The following is a 20,284-nucleotide window of genomic DNA, read 5'->3' as shown; positions in this document are numbered from 1 at the left end:
GACCTGATTAAGGGATTTCCCTTAGATCTTTGAGGATCTTCACTTTGTTAGAAGTGACCTTGTTAAAGGATTTCAAACACTCACTTAGAATGTTACCTTGCTAGAGGGTTTACATATAAGACTGTTAAGTCTACTCGGTTAAGAGATTTTCTATCACTTACAAAATAATAGTAATAAAAATCTATCTGCAACTTCACATCTAAAATGCTAAAGTAGATTCTTTTTTTCTCAAAACAATCTAGTCATAGGACTTATGTTGTCCCTCTGTTGGGCTTTCTACTCTATTATTCAAACAAGTCTTTAAGCTTCTGTGCTCGGTAATCACTATGTAGCATTATTGTGCATACACTTGACCACATACATTGTTTATTAACAATTTCTTATTTATAAACAATTGCTAACCGCTAAATCTCCTTGATCACATTTCCCATGATCAATCTTAGCCATCAGATCTTCAAACTTGACCAGGTTCAATGTATCCTTTCGATTTGAAAATAATCTCAAGATATAGGTTCAATGTATCGTTCCGATCTTCTCAAGATATGACAACATCATACTGAATCAGATAATCAATTTCTTGACATCAATGACAAAATAACGTTATAAAGATAGTTATCATCCTTCTTCAGTTAGATCAATAATCTTCAACAACCTTCTCAATATCCTTATTGAATATCAACAATCTTTCTTACTGTAATGCCAACAACCATTACCAGTTCAATTGACATCAATGACAACATATCATTAATGCAATCTATATGCAAAATATGAACAAACTAAAATGCCAACAATCTCCTCCTTTGGCATTGATGGCAATATAAATATCAATGCCTCTGATTGTTGTTGAGATTGGTGAATAGGAATCTTGATTTACATTACCAAGTATTCACCTTGCTCTGTTTGTCTTTAGCCTGCTACTGGTTCACCTAATCAGACACATAATTCTTCTCCTCAATCACATAATTCTTCTCCCCCTTTGACAACAATGCCAAAGTGAAAGTAAAAATAGGTAATTCTGCTCTCACTATGCATCAACAACATACTGCAACTTGATGGTCCCCCTGTGGAATACATCCACTTCTTCATCAATCCATGTAAGATTCTACAAGTAATTCAGGGACTGATGCAATCAACATCATGCTCAATTAACTTCATGAAGAGGGACAACCCCTGATTAAATTCTAGGATACTCAAAAGTGGTCTTAGGTAGAGGTTTGGTAAAGATATCTACAAGCTACTCCTTGGTAGAAACATGCTCCAAGATAACATCTTTACTTTGAACTTTTTCCCTCAAGAAGCGATACTTCAATTCAATGCGCTTAGTCCTTGCGTGCAAAACAAGATTTTTAGAAATGTTTATTGCACTTGTATTATCACACAAAATCTCTATTGGTTCTGAGATTTTGATCTTAAAACCTTCCAAAATGCGCCTCATCCAAATAGCTTGTGTGTAATTCATATAAGCTACTACATAATCAGCTTCAACAGTAGATTGTGAAGTACAACTCTGCTTTTTGCAACTCCATGAAACTAGCCTTCCTCCTAGAAAGAATGCTCTACCGATAGTACTCTTCCGATCATCAATATTTCATGCCCAATCAGCATATGTGTATGCCTTAAAATTAAAATTTCCACCATATGGATACCATAACCCATAATCAATAGTACCTTTCAGATATCAAAAAATTCTCTTGGTTGCCATCATATGTGCTTCCTTTGGATTCTTCTAAAATATAACAACAATACCAACTGCATGAGCAATATCCGGTCGACTATGAACAACATAGTGTAATTTCCTAGTCATTGACCTATATTCATTTTCATCTATAGATTTAGATGCATCTTCCTTAGACAACTTACAACCTGTAACCATTGGGGTTCCAACTGGTTTACAGTCACTCATACTAAAAGTCTTCAAAACCTCTTTCACATACTTAGATTGAGTAATGGAAATACCATTCTTCATTTGTTGTATCTGTAAGCCTATGAAATTTTTTATTTCCCCTACTAATGACATCTCAAACTCATTCTTCATTTCATCTGCAAAACAATTACTCATGTCATCATTACCTCCAAATATAATGTCATCAACAAATACTTCACTGACCAGTATTTCATCTCCTTCAGACTTGAGATAAATGTTGTTGTCATCATTGGTTCTAGCAAAGCCTATCTTCATTAGATGTGTATGAAGCCGTTCATACCATGCTCTGGGTGCCTGCTTTAATCCATACAAAGCTTTATGCAATTTGCATACCATGTCTTTCTTATCTATCAATGCATAACCATCAGGCTACTCTATATAAACCTCTTCTTCCAATATTCCATTCAAAAATGCAGACTTAACATGCATCTGGTATACCTTGAACTTCTTATGAGCTGCAAATGCAAGTAAAGTTCTGACACCTTCTAGTCTTGCTACTGATACAAATTTTTCTCCATAATATTCTCCTTCTTCTTGCGTATAACCTTTGTAGACTAATCTTGCCTTGTTGCGAACTACAACACCATCTTCATTTAACTTGTTTCTGAACACCCATTTAGTACCTATAACATTCTTGTTTACCGGTCGGGGTACCAGAGTCCAAGTGCTATTCTCAATTTGATCCAATTCCTCCTCCATAGCTTTAACCCAATGATCATCACCAAATGCCTCCTTAGCACTTCTAGGTTCAAAGGTGGAGATCATGCAAGAGTTCTCTCTTATTCTCCTTCTAGTTAGTACTCTAGCATCCTTATCCCCAATAATCTATTCAAGACTATAATTTAGTCTCACATACCTAGGGATAACATGATCATTCTCTTCAGGTTCAACTTTTTCATTATCATCTTCTTCTGAAATTATTTGTTCCGGTTGAACAAATACATCAGGATTTGCTTTATCGGTTTCTGATTTAACAGTTTCAGGTTCCAAAAGCAAAATGCAAGGATCTTTATCCTTTTTCTCAAAACTGATTCCTTCAGAGACTTCAGGACATTCATCTACACGAACATCAACACTCTCAACAATTTTGCATGTTCGGTTGTTGAAGCATTTATAGGCCTTACTCTTAGTGGAATAGCTAAGAAATATGCCTTCATCACTCTTAGCTTCAAACTTGCTTATGTAATCACCTCTTTTAATAAAGCATTTACTTCCAAATATCTTAAAATAGATAACATCAGGTGGACTCCCATACTAGTATTCATAAGGGGTCTTGTCCTTACCTCCTTTCACCAAAACTCGATTCATTTTGTAGATAGCTGTACTTACAGCTTCTTTCCAAAATGTTTTCGCTACACCTCCTTGTATCAACATAGTCCTCGCAACTTCAACCACTGACTAGTTGTTTCTCTCTGCTATACCTTTTTGTTGTGGTGGCCTTGGTGCAGAAAGCTACCGCTTGATACCATTCTCATCACAATACTTAGTGAATTCCTTAGAAGTAAATTCACCACCTTGATATGTTCTCAGACATTTTAACTTTTTTGCCACTCTCTTTCTCAGCTAAGGCACTGAATGCCTTGAATTTACCAAAAGCTTCGTTCTTATCCTTAAATAATGTGACCCACATCATCCTTGAACAATCATCAGTGAAGATCATGAAATATCTATCACCTTGAATGCTTCTTGTTCTTATTGTTCCACGTAGATCTATATGAACCAAATATAACAAGTGCTCTTCTTAGAAGGACTTTCTCTTTAAAGTTGAAGAAGTCATCTTTCCTAACTGACATTCTTTACAAAGAGCATTAACTGGTTTATCTAGGTGAGGCAAACCTCTTACTATCTTAGACTTGCTTACTTTAACAATATTGTCAAAATTTATATGACAAAATCTCCTATGCTAAAGCCAACTATCATCTATTTTTGCAATCAAACAGTTGCTAACTTTAGGATTAAGATGAAATAGATTACCTCTGGTCTATTTCCCCGTTGCAATCAATTCACCTCTGTTGTTAAAGATTTTGTGCATACCATTTCTAAACTCCAGTGGGTATCCTCTGTCATTTAGTTGTGCCACACTCAAAAGATTGTGCTTTAGGCCTTCAACCCAATAGACATCATCAGCATTGCTTTTGCCATTAAGAGAAATAACTCCCTTACCTTTAACCATACAGGGCGAGCCATTTTCAAATCTGACAACACCGTCATCAAATTCCTTCAGGGAAAGAAATTTGCTCTGATCACCAATCATATGATGTGAACAACCACTATCAATGATGCAATCATCAGAGTTGTCCATCCTAGATACTAGTGCCTTCTGATCTAATATTTCTTCCTTAATAACTACAAACACAATATCTTCACTAGCATCATCATCAAATTCTTCATCAGTAATACCACTATCAATGGCTACAAGACAATTTCTCTTGCCTTTACCCTTATACTTCTTACATTTGTCTCTCTTTTATTTATTTTCACCATTAGGGCAGTTAGCTGCTATATGACCAATCTTGTTGCATGCAAAACATTTTAAAGGTAGCTTACCTATATATTTACCACTGCCTCTGGGTAGTTATTTTGCCAACAATGCTTCAAGTTCCACTAAGCTATCTTCATCATCAACATCTCTATTAGATCTAGATTCATAGCTATAGCCGGTATCTTTAATTCTTCTCATAGATGGGTTAGAGACAGAAGCTCTGAATGCAGATTCTGACTTTTGTACACTACCATCATAGCCATTTAATTCAAAATCAGTAAGTTTGCCAATAATAGAGTCAAGAGATACCTTTGTCTTTTCAATGTATTTCAGCTCCTAAATAGCTACAACTCGGATAGCATAGACCGGTAGCAGGGTTCTCAGTACCTTACTGATCACTGTGGCATCTTCCACTTTCACTCCTGCACTCTTTATTTCACCAACTATCTCTTTTATCCTTTGACCATACTGCTGGATATTCTCACCTTCAGACATTCTCATGTCATCAAACTTTCCTCTTAGACTCCTCTTTAGCAATCTTAACATGTTCATCACCACTATAAATCTCTTCAAGTTTTTTCCACACTTCATATGCAGTTTCAAGACCATGAAAATCTACATATTCAACATCAGATAGGGAACTGATAATAGCCTCTAATGCTTGGTGATTTTCTTGTTGTTCTTTCTTCTGATCATTAGTTAGGGTTCCCATAGGTGTAATATAGTTAGTTTCTATATGATCCCAATATTGACTACCAAGACTCTTAATGTAAATCTTCATTCTATCACTCTATATTCTATAGTTATCTTTGTTGAACTTTGGACCTTCTTTCTTCATCATGATCTACAAGATCTTTTCCTCAAGCTATTAGGCTTTTAGATTAAAGAGGACCTGAGATGCTCTGATACCAATTGATGGTATGATGAAAGAATAAGTATCTGGTAGAATACTGAGAGGGGGGGAAGGGGGTGGGAATCAGTATACTGAAAACTGATACAAAGTTCCCAAACTCAAATTCAATCACATAAAGTAAACATATCATAGTCAAGATCAATATTCATAAGAATAATTGACATCAACCGATTTGACTGTTATGGAAACTTAACAGTAAACAACTCCAATCTTGTAAACATCAACAATTCTTAATCATATCTCAACATATTCATCTCTTAATGCTTCTAGTTATCATGCCTTATCAGAAGTTAATCAAATCAACAAATAAGATCATAACCACAAAAACCTTCACCACTTGACACAAACATTTATATGTGGAAAACCCAAATAGGTAAAAACCATGGTGAGATGAAACTCACAAGGATAGCTATCTGAACTCTTTTGAAGTTTGCCCTGTTAGGATCCAAGCCTGTTAAAGCTTTACAATAAGTCCTGTTAAGAACTAATTCTGGTTAGGAATCACCCGGTTAAGGGATTTAAAAAATATGCCTTGATGAAAAGCACAATACCCTATTAGGAGTAACCTCATTGGAGGATTTAAGAATCCAAGCTAATGGACCACCTTGTTAGAGGATTTAATAAGTAGCCGAGCTTGTTAGAGCTTACCTGGTTAAGGGATTTCACTTTTGCTGTAATTGTTAGAAAACAACAGGTTTTCTTGATCTGTTTGAATAGCACTACATTTGCTTGATCAGATCCTTTTAAGCTTCAATCTGCCTTACTCAAAGTGCAGATCCATTCACTAGTTAGGCAACTACACACTCAATAGGTTTCTGCCAATCTTTCCAACAACTTTTACAAACAACTTCATCGACCTTAAATACAAATCAATTAGTTCGGTAACACAACAAAAACCTAATTCTCATCATCGAGATTACAAACAAGTTGGTACAATCTTGACCGTTAGAAATTATAACAATCTCTTCACATTCTTCAAGAAAATTCCAACTGCTCCATGATCACTGCTTCATCAGACTTTATAACTCATCACACGATGTGCATTAGATGCAATCCACTTTGCTCCTTCCCTATACAACAAATAAACATGCCAAAATAATCTGAACTTATCCTCATACAATGATCACATGTGTCTCCATCATTACCACTCATCAGATAATAAACCAACAAACTTGATCGGTTAGGGTTTAACAACTGATAGGGTTTACCAGTTACATTGCATAGAAAGGTTTAACCCTTTACACCGGTTTACCGGTTCAACTCACAAACTTAACACACCAATTTACAACATCTTCCACAAAGCTCTTCTTACCGGTTACTAGCCAATATCAAAAACAACAATATCAACAATAACATGAATACCATTACTAGTTCAATTGACATCAATGACAATATATCATTAATGCAATCTATATGCAAAATGCCAACAAACTAAAAATGCCAACACTCTATTGATGTTGTTTTGAATTAGTCTGTAGATCTAGGTTAGTGGTTGGATCTTAGTTAAATTTACAAATAAGAATTAAAAATTCAACATAAGAAATTCTTACCCTTCATAGTGTGGAGAGGAAATACATCCTTATCCTAAGAATAAGAAACACTTGCCTCAATACTCCCATCCTCATCCCCAAGTTATATATCCCTCGTATTTGTATTCGACTTAGTATTAGAGCCTGACTCCTCATACTCATCTAGAGAGGGAGAGACATTCTTCTATCTTTTCCCCTTCAAGGGAGAAGGGGGGGAATTAATTTGATCCATCGTTAAGAATATTAAACCGTCATGCAGAATTTGATTTCTATCATTTTTCTATGCTCCTTAATCCGTAGCTCTAGAGACGATAACAAATAAAAAGGGAAAGAAACCTTTATCTTGTGTCTAAAATGGTTTAACAAAGTAAAGTGGAAACCAAACATAGACATATATCTCCTATCAAGATGGAATTACTACATAATAACCTTAACTAAAGAGGCCCAAAGAGGCTTGAGCAACTTTGTTTTGTAGTCCCCATTTGCCTTCTCCACTAGCTTGTTTCCTTCCTTGCCCTTGAGAATATTCTGGACTGCAACCCCTGAGGATTTCCTATCCCTGAAAAAACTTCTTTCCTTCCATAAGATGCCCCATTTTCTCAGCAATAAAGTCCCCATTTATCTCCACACTCTTTCCATATAGACAATAAGCACATGATCCTTTCAACCCCAAAAGATGAGTTCAACAACGTTTGGGTCAGAGCCATGGAGGAGCTCTAGGTATGAAGTCACTACACCTTTTTTTAGGATTATCTGCACCTTACCATTCCTTCTATCACCGTATGTAATCAACTCAAGCTTATTCCTCACACCATCCACTGTTGGCACCTACAAATTTTTGAGGAAAATTTAAGGTTTCCATGTTAAAATTTGTTGAGGCATGAAAAAATGCACCAGTGAAACTTAGTTTGAGAAGGGCTTTTTGAGAGATAATAAGTTGGGCTCCAGTAAAATTCATAGGAAATCACTCGAGCAAGGGGTTGAACACTTATTAGAGAGAATATTGATCAAGTTTCATCTTCCTATGATCAAATTTGATAAGTTTTTGAGGCACTTGATTTGAGGGATCAACAAAGGTTCAATAGGTGCACATTTTCAAAAAAACCCGAGTAACCTATTTTGGAGGCTTATATCTTGCACCCTATTGATTGTCATAAGGAAATTCTTGTCTTCCTGTATTCCTTGCAAATTTGTGTACTACCCTACCCATTTTCATGTTCCCTTAATTTCATTTGACATATTTTCCAAAGTCAAATCTTTTGCAATTTGTTGTTTTCTGCATCCTGCATAGTGTAATGTGTTTCAGGGAGGCTCACTTTGAACATTAATAACTTGTTCTTGGATAATCATTTTATCAAACCAATTGGTCCTTGAGATTCCTTGTAGTGAAATAAGCCAATGTGCCAAGTTTTATCTCTTCAGGATTTCATCTGATAGGTTTTCAAAATTGATTTGTAACTGGGTTTGAAGAGGTTCCTGGCAAGTTACAGTGCAAAACCAGTTAACTAATGAAATTTGGTAATTAAATTTATGTGACTCAATAAGTGTCAAGGAAATACATTTTGTAGGGTGATTTTTAGTATATCAGACTATGTGCCTGTCAGGTGGCATGGTCCCAGGTAGCCATTTGAGGAGTTTTTGAAAGTTGTTTCCGAGGGTCCAGAGGTGGTTTTGATCGAAGATCTGAGCAAGTGTTAATTGGTAGAAATCAAAACCAAATTTGAAATATGAGAGCAACATATAAGACGTTTTAAAATTTTCCAATATGAGGAGCAGTGATATGGTAGGTATCGACATCCATAAGAGCCAAGGGGTAGAGAGAGTTTGCATCGAGAACCTTGGTAAATATGTATGCATTGTACATAAGTATAAAACAAGTTTATCTTAAAAGTATGAAGGTATTGACAAGGCGTGTGATCCTTTGCTTCAAGTTGTAAAAAATGATTATCGGGATCAATAATCAGCTGATTAAAGTGAAAGGTCTTTGAAACTCGCTGGAAATGCATCTGGCAGGCAAAATACCAAATGCCACAATGCCATCTCCCCCAACCTTGTCTTGTATCCTCTAGTTTGTGCCGACTAGGGAGTTTAGAAATGATTTTGAGCATCAAAATTTGTGACACATGGACTATTTGATATATATGTATGGTATTTTACATATCCAATGTCTTTCCTGTACCGATAGTGGAGTTGTGGAGTTGTATTTTGTGCATTCATCGAAGCACATAAGGTTGGGAAAATCCGTCAATGTTTAAAATTACAGTTGCCTGGCAAAGATATATGTGAAATGTGGATGCTTGCATTGGGGGTGGGGGTCAAAAGGAGTGCATTTGGAGGAATTTTGTTGCTAGACTGTGCATGGGCATTTATCCCACATTCATCCGGTAGGGAACTTAGTGGCCCTTTTTATAATTTTTACCTCACTTAGTGAGTGAGTAAAAGGCATGTGCTTTTTGCTCCTCATAACCGAGCTCAGGTCCCATACATGTGCGGTGCCAAGTAGCTTGGAGGGAGAGGATGTTGGTGAGTTAGCGACAACTGGCGGTGATGTGGTAGTCACATGAACAAGCCTCATATCACCATGTGGCCCTTGCGACCCAGGCGACACTCTGCATGGTTATTTTGATAGGCAAAGTTGGTGGCAATTGCGATAGACACGCATGCAGACAACGAGATCAATCAGAGTGCAAAATATGGTGGCCAACAAATGTGAAGAGGCTTGCAAGGAGTTAAAGCCTGATCAACTCTGATGGCCATCATGATCTCACAAACAAAGATGCAAGGATGATAATGATCGTGCAATCGCATGATACTTCCACTTGTTTAGGATAGTGAAGCTGGTTTCCAGGGGTCGAGAACACATGGTGATGAGGTGGATAGTTGACAGGCATGCGAACTAGTAGGAAGACAACACGTGGCATAGGCAGTTTGAGGGTTTTCATAATGGAGCCCGCCATTTACCAAACCAAAAATGGGGCAAAAAACAAGTAAAAATAAAGTAGTGTGTTTTGCCCTAAATATGCAAAACAACCCAGCAGTGTGAAGAGGGGCCCTAAAAATCAACACAGGTCTGTTATTTCTTACATGAATTAAAGTGTTTTTGCATAAGTGCCCAGATCACAAAATTTTCAAGGAGAGGGACATTTTCAAAGGATGTAATAGATAAAATGAGGGGAGAATGTTTTTACTTAGGAAGAATCCGATGTAACAAATATTTTCCATGATGAGCAAATGTTTTCACTGAAGGTAAAGACAAATGTGTAGTAAGTAAACATGGTATAATGGAAAATTTATTTTCACTTTTGAAAAGCACACTAAAAGGTGTTTTCACGGGAAAGAGAGACTCAACAGGGGAATATTTTTTAGTTAGAAGATATTTTGAAGAGTACAGGTCAAGGTAAACATGGAATGTTCTTCAGTTGCAGAGAGAGGAGAGAAATGACAGATGACATCAGCAAATCAATTTTGGAAGAGGACATGTGGCATAATTTTCTTTAATCTAAAGTCTTTTTCTCTTCTATATCTTCTTCTTCTTTCATTTTTAAAAGGGTTCAGAACTTTTGTAAGGAGTTGTTTGAAAATAGAGTTAGTGTAGAGTCTGAAAGTCATAGACAAAACTATCAGACTGTAAATTTGGATTCCATATATGAATGTTACTAGTTTATGTGTTTAGAGTTTAATGTTGCAGGATTGTCTCCAAGATTATGTACTCATTTTCATTTGAATATGAAGCATCAAGGGTGTTTTGAATTCATCTTTTCATATTTCCTAAAATGTGTTTGTTGTTTATTGCTTTCTTCCAAGGGAAGAATTAATTTTTTTAAAATAGCTTGCAGTGTTTTAAGTAGATAGTTTGGATCTATAAAAAGAATTATGTAGTTGCAAGAGAAGATCTATTAATGTAAGGCATTAATATGGAAAAGATCTATTGGTTATGTTATATTCACTAATGGAGTTCTGTATGCTTTCTCTTGTTTGACTCCATGCCCTAGGATAAGCACTAGTCTATGCAGCTCTCTTTTCATTTTTAGAATACATCAAACACCCATATATTACTTTATTTACTTTGTTATTTGGGAGTGGGTATGTGTATTTTATTTCATCTCATGCTCCAAATTGGTTGAGGACCATTTATAATTAGCCATTCTTTAACATAATTCTCCCTCTTTTTTGAGCCCTTTTGATGAGATTATCTGCTTTATTTTAACGTTGTTCTTCATTGCCATTTGCAAACTTTGTTGCAGATGTTGTAAGTGCATTAAGGGATCATCCTCCCTGGTTTTGTAGAGCATAAAGTGCAAAGGGGTTTAAAATATCCTTGCTAGTTGGTCCAAGCCTAGGAAAGTACTGATAATTGGAGTTGGCTTCTCCATAGGTAATGGAATGATCAGCTTGGTTACTAGTTATTAGTGTAAACCCTTTTTTAGGAACCAACATCCACTATGAGAAGAATCCAAAGAATCACACTCAAGACACCCAACACCATTAGAAGTCCTTTTGATAAACACTTTCCAAGTTGTCCTCAAGGAAAACTAGGCAAAAAAGATACCCATAATCTGCATGACCATCATTAAATGGAAAAAATAATATTTTCAATCAATAATGAGACTCGCCACCCAAACTCCAAAGAGGAATTTGGAAAAGATAAATAAATTAAAATTCAAAACATTACCAACCATAAATAACAATATAATCCATAACATTTAGCAAATGAGTCGGCCAAGGCATTACCTTCCCTAAAGATGTGGGAAATAAAAATATTAATCAAACTTTAAATAGATGAGCTAGGCTTCTAAATTTTCTTCAAGCATTGAATCACCTTCAACCCAAATGTGTGAAATTACTTAAACCCTTGATAATGAGCAAGTTTAATCAAGTTCTAAGCGACAACTGCTTCAACAAGGTGATTATTCTGGTTTCCCAAAGGGAGTGCCACCGCTGAAAGGAGCCTACCAAATGTGTTAGTATTAAGGATAATTTAAATTGTCAAACTCTAACCCTATTCTATCTCTAATTGTAAGCCTAACCTTATACCTAATCATAACCCTAACCTTAAATGTAACCCTAATCCTAACCCTAATATTTAATAATATATATATATATATATATATATGTATATGCATATGTATATGTATATGTATATGCCTATTTAATTAATTATCTTCAGACCATTTTTAGGTGTATACATTTTGTCCCTGTTTGAAGCGAGGTGTGATGACACATTGATTCAAAGAATAATCTCATTTTGATGATGATATTGATTTGATAGGATGCCCCAGCTCTTGATTGCTAAATTCTGATATGATGATGCCCCCTTGGGAGATCAATTGAGATAATTGATCTTTGGAGTTTTTGCGAGATTGATATCCCAATAGATTTGATTTGATTTCTGCAACTGTGGTTGATGAAAATGCGAGTTCTTTGATTAGCTTGATTGCTTAGATTGGTTAAGATTGAAAAATATTGATTGATTTGATTCAGTCTGGTTTTAGGAAGGATTCATCCTGTATAAGACAACGATGATCAAAGCATCTGGTTTCAGGAAGGGTTCATCCTATATAAGACATGATCAAAACGTCTGGTTTTAGGAAGGATACATCCTATATAAGACATGAATCCGAATCAGATCGTCTGGTTTTAGGAAGGATTCATCCTGTATAAGACATGATAGAATTGATTAGGTTTGATTGATTGATTTTATTTGATAAGGTTGATAGATAAAGAACTGACATTTTGTTGATATCAAGTTGCTGAAATATTTGGATATGCTGATTGTTGATTTTGTTGAGAGAGATAGCCTAAGATTTTTTGTTGGGTCGATAATATCATGAGAGAGATGTGAGTCATTCGTTTGATTGTGTATACACTTGTGATGATACTTTGATGATTCTTGAGATAGATTTAACCTTGGATAAAAGGAGCTTTCAGGATCCCATACAAGAATGAAATGCAAGCTAAAATGCAATGGAACGTGAAGTTATGCAAACTATGACCAGACTAGTCACTGGATTATTTTGCATCTTTTGTCATCATTGAGCTTTTGAAATGTGGGGAGTGAGTGCAAACATCGATGGTATAATTAAACCATGATGACCTGAGCACTTCTTTCCTAGATTTTGATATAGCAAGTTAACACAAGCATCTAGGTATAATTGAACCGAGATGACCTAAGTGTTGTTTGCATAAAACATGAAGTATTAATCATTTCAATACTCAAATTGGAAATGTCTTCAATGATATTCTGATGATCATGTCCCGAGACAAATTTGCACATATTAAAGATTAATTTTCAGATAGGAGACAAGAAAAATATCATGTTTCTTCCTTGTTCCTCTAGTCAATGACATCCTGGAGTCACTCAGAAATCATGATAGCGAAAATTAATATAGAAAAGTTGAACAATCATGTTAAAATCATTATCCAAAAGATATTATTCACTAAAAAGTGTGTGATGTGCTTTGATTGATTTTGTGATAGCTTGATAGTTGATAGTTTGATCTCATGTTCAATGTTGGATGTGTCTCAGCTTTCACTTGATAAGAGTTGTCTAACTGTTTGTTCTACCTATTTGATTAAGCTCAGAATGATCATGAGTTTTTGCCCCTAGCTAGATGTAGGATTTTGCCCCAAGCCTAGAAACAAAGTCGTTATGATATATCCAATGATCCAAACCATGGTAAGAAGCCACCTGGGATGTCTGTGTATGTACAAATGCTTATGATGGGCATGCATAACGCTGATGGAAGAATGCATGCATGAACTAATAGATGGAAGAGCTAGTTGACAGATAGCACCTGTTTGCCAGGTTTTCACCATCTGTTTTTATTGCACTTTTTCTGATATTTGATTTTTTTTCTTTCTTTCTTTTTCTTTTTTTGATGTTTTTGATTTTTTCTGATTTTTCACTATTTTTGATTTTTCTGATTTTTCACTGTTTTTGATTTTTTTTGATTTTTTAGTGTTTTTGATTTTTTCCTGAGTTTTCAGACATAGAACTTCTTCAAGTGCATGCTATTGATAGCTTCCTCAAGTTGATCTCCATCTTGTGTTGATAGCTGATATGCTCCTGACCCAAATACTGTTATGACCACAAATGGACCTAACCAGTTTGGTTCAAACTTTCCTTTCTTTTCTCGATCTTCCTGGTTGTGTGGATTTTCTTTTAGCACTAGTTCTCCCACTTGAAAGATTCGTGGCTTGACCTTATGATTATAGCTCTGACACATTCTTTTCTGATATACCTTTAGATGATCAAAGGCATTTTGTCTTCGTTCATGGATTAGTTCTAACTCTTTTAGTCTAGATACTCGTTGTTCTTCATCTGCGATGAGACCTTTTAGTGATACACATAGAGAGGGTATCTCTACTTCGATTGGCAATATGGCTTCTGATCCATATACAAGAGAGAAAGGTGTGGCACTTGTCGGTGTGTGGATACTGGTGCGGTAGGCCCATAGAGAAGGGTTTAGTTGGATATGCCAATCTTTTCCAACATCATTCACTGTCTTTTTAAGGATTTTTAGAATAGTTTTGTCAGATGCTTCTGCCTGCCCATTTCCCTGTGGATAATATGGTGTGGAGAATCTGTGTTGGATTTTGAACTTCTCACATAGCTCTTGTACATCTTGATTTTTGATTGGTCGCCCATTATTAGTGATAATGGTCATTGGTATTCCATAGCGACAGATGATGTAACTCAAGATAAATGTAACAATTTGTTTTCTTGTGATATTGATGAGAGGTACAACTTCAATCCATTTTGTGAAATATTCTATAGCTAACAAGATGAATTTTTGTCCATTAGATGAGGAAGGATTTATTTTTCCTACTAGATCAAGTCCTCGTTGACAAAAAGGCCAAGATGTTGCTAAAGCATGTAGTTCTTGTGCTAGTGCATGGATGAAGTTCCCATGGATTTGACATTGTTTGCATGTTCTTGCTATCTTGAAAGAATCCTGTTCCATAGTCAGCCAATAGTAGCCCAAGCGTATGAGTTTTTTTGAAAGGGTAAGACCACTTGAATGAGTGCCACAAATGTCGTTATGGACTTCATGTAAGGCCTTCTCAGATTCTTCTTGTTCGAGACATCTTAAGAGAGTACTGTCTAGACCTCATTTAAACATGGTATCTACGATGAGAGGAAAATGAGAGGATTGGCGAATAAAGTTTCTCTTTTGGTTTTTTGATAAGTCAGTAGGTAAGATATTGTCTTTCAAGTATGTGTAAGTTTGGCCATAGCGGGAGGAATTGTGTCCAATAAGTTGACATATGGTTTGGGAATCAGGACATTTAAAGGCGGGATGAAACAACTCTTCAATCAGGAATTCATAACGCTGTTTATTTTCCCATGTTTGCAATAGATAAGCAAGTGTAGCCATGGCGTCTGCTACTTTGTTGTCATTTCTGGGGATCTGTTCAAAAGTTATTTCTACAAAGTATTTTTTGATATCATCCACTATCTTTTTGTAAGGCATGAGTTTGTCATCTTTGGTTTGATAGTCATCATTGATTTGATTAATGACAAGCTGAGAGTCTCCAAAGACTTGAAGTTGTTTAATGTTCCATTCTACATCCATTTTGATACCTGTTACCAATGCTTCATACTCTGCTATATTGTTTGTACACAGAAAGCTTAATTTGTATACTTTCAGGATTGTATGCCCTTGTGGTGTGATGAATAGAATACCTGCTCCTGATCCATGCCGTGTTCTATTATTGATGTGTTCTCTCAGACTGATATTTGGGTGATGTATTGTAAGATATGGATCAAACCCTGCAATGTCTATATATGAACAGGTAAAATTGACTTGCCATCTTTTAAATGGTTTCAAGTATTTTTGTCTTGCTAGTTTTGATAGAGAAGTTGTTGGATGTAGATCAGTTGTGCCAATGATAGTTACCTTTGTTGGTGCCATTATGATAGATAACTTCTCTTGATAACATTCAGGTAAGGTGTCAAATCTCCCATCTTCGGGCGCCTCGAGGAGGTTTTCACCGTTAGATGCATCCTTTATTTTTACTTTTTGCGGTCTAATGTTGCTAGTAAATGGTTTTCAGCATTAGACCTGATATTGTTTTCTTGATTTTCAGTTTTGCGACTAGGAGATTTAACACCCACTTGACTCAAAGATACGTTAGCGGAATCCCTGGTGAAAGTTGTTGCGGGTTTGATTTCATTAAGATATAAGGATATGGTATGGTCATTAGGTAAGGTATCATTGGTGGTATGTCCTTCATTTTCCCTGTCCATAGGTTCAGGATAGCTTAAGGATAAAGGATCTTCAGGTTGATATGTTTCAGAGATATTGGTGATCATGATAGAGATGTCAGAGTTTTCAGTATGTATTTCGATGTCTAGAACAATACTCTTGTCAGAATGACCTCGTATAAGAAAATCTTGATTGTCCTCGGTTAAGTCCATGTCAGTCGAATGTGATTCTCATTCAAGTAGGCTAGTTCCTAATGTTAGTTTTGCATACGTGTGAACTACATCGACTCCTATATCTTCTTTTTCATCCCTCTCAATTTGAAGTTGCTCTTGTTTGTTTTTCCATGATAGCATATATTCTCCGGTCCCTTGATCTCTTAGCTATATTTGTTTTTCCATGTTTGACAAAATTGATTCAAATGATTGTTCTTTGGATTGTGTGCTTGAAGCTACTACCTCTCTATTATGTGAAACAATGACCTCTTGAGCTGATCTCATATTACAACAACACTGCACTAGATTTGAGTCTACTGGTATTGTGATTTCCTATCCTTCGTAGGTAAATTTGACACATTGATGATAGGTTGATGGGATAGCTTGCATATCCTGTATCCATGGTCCTCCCAAGAGTATATTGTATGGTAGGTCCAAGTCTAAAACTTGGCATGTTGTTTCTTTTTGTAAAGGTCCCACTCTGAGGGGTAATACAACAATTCCTTTAGAGTAATGTTCTTCTTCACCATAGACTTTGATTTTTATCCTTTTTCGAGTATCAAATGCATCTTCTGAATATCCTAGAGCATGGACAAGACTCAAAGAGAAAATGTTCAAGCTAGCTCCACCATCTATCAGGACACATTTAAAAAGCGTTCTATGAATGAGAACTTCAATTTGCAAGGAAGTGTTATGGGGATTTTGTAATGAATCAATGTTTGGATATGAAGGAGATGAGCTTTGAATAGGATCCTCTGAAATAGGTTTGATGGCAATCCTGGATATCGCTTGGGGAACTTTAGCTTTGGATGCATTATTTGGCAAGGATGCTATGGAAGGTTCTTGCAAGCTTTCAAGAGGTGTAGGAATAGATTCTTTTGGAGAGTCAATTTGCTTATAGATGGATGGATCATTGTTAGATATGGGTGCACGATTTTGATCTTCTTTAGCCAAATCCTTTAGGGATCTCTTTAAGAGATGCATAAAAGAACCACTTTTCTTTGGAGATGTATTTGAATCCTTGTGAGGTTTTAACATAGTTGGGTTCTAATTTTGAACTTGTTTGATTGCTCTGATATGCTGGCTTGTTACTTGTATTTTGCTTTGGTATGCCATGTTGATATGATTTTCAGCTATTGCAAATGTTTTTGTTTCCGTTTCAATCTCTGTGATCCTTTGTCTCTGAGCTCTAGTTAGAATAGGCATACACGTGTGTTATTTTGCGTAGGATTCAATTGTCCAAAAGGTTGTTTTGGGTAAGTGATCAATAGTCAATTTCAAGGCAATAGAGTGATATCACACTAAAGGATAATTCAAGTGTTTAAAAGTTTGCAAGTTTTTCGATCTTCAATTTAGGGGTGCAATGATGGTGATTTGATAAGAACCAGGTCCAGTAGGAACGATATATCCTACGATGTGGGACAAGGTTATCCTGACCAAAAGTTTTAGTTTCATGATAAAGGATGATTGATCCTGATGAGAAACTATGTTTGAGTGACTAGTTTATCAAAGAGGGTGATAATGCACTTTGAGATGTTTAGATTTTGAACTTGTTAAGGGTGAACACTTTGAAAATCTTGGGGTGTTTATCTTCTAGAGTCAGATTTTGATGAATGATAACTTGACCAAGCAAACCAAGTAGACAATCTAAGCATAGATTGATAGATAACAGGTGTTTATGTTTACTACAAATTGATTAGGTAGAAATGATAAATCTGAAACAGGCATGTAAGACATAGTTCTGGACTACAAATGCAGAGTTTCGTACGATAGATTATGCAGCATAGAATGACAAGAGATACAAAACAGAATGACAAACTAGTGACTTCATGTGTAAAGCAGCGTTTCATATGACATAGAACCTTGACTCGTACGACAGAAGATCAAGCAGTACGACAGAATATCTTGACTCGTACGACATGTATTTTAATAAGTGTAAAAAGTGTTTGTTTGTTTGAGTTTTTGATCATTGAATTTTGATGTTTTACTTTGGTTTTCTAGTTTTAAGTGTCTGATTTTTCAATTTATGGATGAATACACAACAAACACATGATGTGACAAATGACTCTCAATCAAACTAAACCGTAAGGAAGTTGGCTGAGAATGAAAACCTTTGCTTGCTGACTTAGGTACACACCTAATAGTTAATAAGAATACGGATGGTGAGTCTCACGCAATGGATTCTCAACACCACATTATCTGACTCCAAATGCTAATGGGGGCATGATATGGCAAGTGTCTTGGGAGAGTTACTATCTCTCTTGCACAAAGATTATCACCCTTTCGGAGGTGAATCAGTTAGCTTCTATTTTAACCGGCACTAGTAAGGGATCCGTTCGGCGTGTCGGGGTATAAACTCAATTAAGAGGTTTCCAAGCCTTGAAAACCAAGGTTTGATATACCTGAAGGTACGGAGGAGAGCTATTCTCAAGCACTGTCGTTGCTTTGATTTTCATCAAAAACACATTTATTTTATAGTGGGTTGGATTACTTGGCATTAGCCATTCCCACTTAGGTCGTTCCCCTCTCACCGGCCTTAAGGGCTAAGAGTTAATAACTCCTCGAGAGTGCAGGCCTGCTAAAGAGATGCACTAATGAAAGAAAAAAGATGAGTCTAGCTTTCTGATCACCTAAGAAAGGTGAGAGCATACTCGCCTATCATCACAAGAATATAAGACATGATAGTTCATTTCTTTAAGCCCAAATTGAAGTGTGCCAAAAAATATTAAAGAATACACAAAGTTTTTGTTGAATCCTTAGGCAACCTGCAAAATAGATCCATTAGTAGTCATGATTGTGTTTTGAATTTGTCTTTGACAAGCGTCCTGCAGAAAAGAGTTAGGCTGCAAACATCTCATAGACATAACACGATTAGCATTAGTGATCCGAACTATGAAATTTAAAAAAAAAAACTATATGAAATTTTAGCCTAACTTCAAATAGGCATAACTTTTTGCTCGGGACTCGAAATGATGAACCATTTAACTCGTTGGAAAGGTCTCCAAGAGTTGTAGATGGGATTTTGAAAGAGCATGCCCGAGCACTTTCAAGGGCTAAAAATGATTAGAAGGCCTTCAAAAATGCAAATTACTAACGTATAGACAAACTTGAAAATTCTAACTTGCAGTTTATCAAAAAATTAGAGATGTAGAAACTCATATGACATGATTTACCAGTTAGTATGACATAAATTTAGATTTCACATAGGAATAAAAGTAGACTCGTACGACATAAGATTTTGAAGCCAGAAATTCATACAAAATAGAATTAGCTCTAGTACGAGAGTGAAAATTAACTCGTATGACACATGATTTATTAGGAAATTAACTTGTACGACATGAATTTATACCTGATACGACAAGGTAAATGGACTCATACGAGTCAGGATGAAGTGTCATCCTGGGCTAAAAGGAAGCTCGTGCAAGCTGAAAAGGCAACTCGTACAAATTTTTGAAATAAAGCCAGACAGAGATGAAGTTTGCTAAAGATTAAGAGGCCAAAAGAGATGATTCCGGCCCCAGGTGGGTGCCAAAATGTCGTGCTCTGTGAAGTGTACCTGTACCTGGAAACACAATGCACTCAATAAATCATTACAAGCATGGTTAGAATATTTAAACCAAAGAAAGACAAAACCATAGCTAATCAACTTATTGCCTCCTAGTAAATGCGAGTATGAAAAATGCTCTTAGATCTGATTATGCATACTCCAATGACTTGACTACACTTAGATGGAGGATTTGAAAGATGAAAATGCATGATCTTAGCAAGAATAGCATGATTAAGCTACACGAATGATTGATCTAGCATGATTAAGCTAAGATTTAAGCTAAAATTGAGCATGATAACATTGCTAAAACTGATAAACTATAAGCTAGATGCCTATAATAACAATGCATAAGATGAGAATGAGATGGGATCAAATGATATGCAAGAATGATATGAAATTGGGACCCTTTGTGCTCCAAAATGAGGTCTATTTATAGGATTTCCAAGGCTAGGGGTGATGTGGCAAGAA

Source organism: Cryptomeria japonica, chromosome 8, assembly GCF_030272615.1.
Source record: "Cryptomeria japonica chromosome 8, Sugi_1.0, whole genome shotgun sequence".
Taxonomy (NCBI): Eukaryota; Viridiplantae; Streptophyta; class Pinopsida; order Cupressales; family Cupressaceae; genus Cryptomeria; species Cryptomeria japonica.
This window is presented reverse-complemented; position numbering follows the sequence as displayed.